The sequence below is a fragment of the Vespa crabro genome, chromosome 2 (assembly GCF_910589235.1).
Source record: "Vespa crabro chromosome 2, iyVesCrab1.2, whole genome shotgun sequence".
Classification (NCBI taxonomy): Eukaryota; Metazoa; Arthropoda; class Insecta; order Hymenoptera; family Vespidae; genus Vespa; species Vespa crabro.
The window spans coordinates 2,265,001-2,267,600 of NC_060956.1; positions in this window are offsets into that span (position 1 = coordinate 2,265,001).

Consider the following 2,600-nt stretch of genomic DNA (forward strand, 5'->3'; position numbering starts at 1 on the left):
AACGACAACGACAATGACAACGACAACGATGAAAATGACAACGACGAGGACGAGGACGAGGACGAGGACGAGGACGAGGACGAGGATGAGGATGAGGATGAGGACGACGAGGACGACGAGGAGGAGAACGACGTAGCCATGCGAGTCTTTCCAGCCCCGCCCTCGGGTTCGTTGATATTCCACCCTCCTAGTAGCTGACATGCGCATTGAAAATAATCTCCTGATGGTTCTCAACGATCCTTCGGGAAACCGTGTCGTATCATCGAGGAGAAGCTCCGGATCGTCTCTACAAAATTTATTCAACGTTTTTGCATCGTTCGTTAATAAAAAAGAAACATATATATACATACATACATACATACAAGAGAGTAAAACAGAAAGAGAGAAAGAGAGAGAGAGAGAGAGAGAGAGAGAGAGAGAGAGAGGGATGGTTCGACGATCCGAAACCTTGTTTCTGACAAAATTTTCCTTTTTTCCTTTGTTTGTTTCTTTTTTTTTTTTTTTTATTTGTCTTCTTTGTTTTGTTTTTGTTCCTGTTCCTTTTTTTTTTTTTTCCTCAGGTCCGATGGTAATTCAACGTCGAACAGTTAAACCTATCTCAGTGATGAAACTTTTCTGGATAACAACAAGTTTATTCATGGTAAAGTATACGTTATGTCATTTTATAATTTATACGTGATAAAAATTATTAGTCAAGTTAATGTTATAGTTATAATGGATATAGTTTATTTTATTATACAATTGATGGATAATAATGTAAAATAAAAGAAAATTAAGTAATATAATTATATGTTATTTTATAATGTATATAATTGATAAATAATTAATGAAACAATGGTATTGGATAATTGTAAATAATTATTGTCTTTCTGTAATTATATTACTTTTTTTATTATTACTGTAATTATATTACAGTTAACATTGTTAAACCGACAAATATTAATTTTTATATATCCATACATAGATACATACATACATATATATATATATATATATATATATATATATATATATATATATATATATCGTAAATTACATTTATGTAAAAAGAAATTTGAAGTTATTTGAAATAAGTCTTATCCTTAAATGGCAATATCGTGTCATCGTAAAAAGGCTAAAATATATAACATTGTAGAGTGATATCTTGGAGTCGATAAATCAATTGGCCTGTGTAGCTCTTTAAACGGGACATTACGAATCCGTATATTGTTGTGGACACAGCTGACAAGACCCATGGATTACCCTCCGTAGCTTTAACTTGCTATTACACACTTTCGATATTTACACGACTATCGATTAGCCGTACTATTCAGACAAATCGTTTGTACATGCGCGTACAAACGCGAACGATGTACCTTTTTCTTTCTTTCTTTCTTTTTTTTTTTTTCTTTTTTTTTCTTTCTTTCTTTTTTTTTCCCCTGTACTCTGACGTTTAGAACATCTACGAATGTTGGCATATACTCGAATTCATGATCGACGTCTCATAAAGACCCGACATATGTGCAAATTTTAACTTTCAATTATAGTTCCATCGTGTTAAACGATAATTATTATTAAAATAAAATTCTATAATCAATGATAATTATTGATGTCACACGTTATATATATATATATATATATATATATATATATATATATATATATATATATATAAAGTGAATCGTAAAAAGATTTGTTAGATATTTTGATTTATATAATATTTCTCTTTCTCTTTCTTTCTCTCTCTTTCATTGATAAAAATTAATAATAACATAATAAACGATATATATATATATATATATATATATATATATATATATATATATATAAAGTGAATCATATAAAAATTGGATTGTTTTTGATTTACATTGAAATTCTATAAATTCGATTTTGCAAGAATTATTTAGAATAGATCATATTATCTTCGTTTCGTTTTATGTTTTGTTCCTTATCTTTAAAATATTATCATGAAAGTTAGAATAGAGATATATTTGTTATACGCGCTATAATGATTACATAGAAGAGAAAGGAAGAAAGAAAGAAAGAAAGAAAGAAAGAAAAAGCGAAAGAGAAAGAATAGAAAAAAGATATTCATAATTCTTCGTATAAAAGATCTAACAAATCTGATCGAGAATCATCATCACCCTTTTCGTCGCTCACGCATAGTGCCTTTTATAACGCATCGGTAAATCCATAGTATCATAAATCTCTTTCTTTTTTTCTCTTTCTCTCTCATTCATATACACATAATACTTAGTATAGATATATATATATATATATATATATATATATATAGAGAGAGAGAGAGAGAGGAGAGAGTGAGAGAGAGATAGAACAAACTTGAACGAATTCAATGCAACACGTATGGCGTACTTACTCGCGCGAGTGGTCCTCCATTTTCTATCGGTCGTTCGCGTAGGAGGCCTCTGTGTTTGACCACAAACTGTTTTAATCCTTCTGTTACTCGTATTTGCGTTTTCAAATCGTTGAGCAATATTCGTTCGTTCGTGAAAATGCCCGACCGCGTTTCGCCCGGGCATGGCATGGCATTGCACGGCACGGCACGGCACAGCACGGCGGTATAACGCTCGGACGAACGCGTCTCAGGAAATGAAATGGTC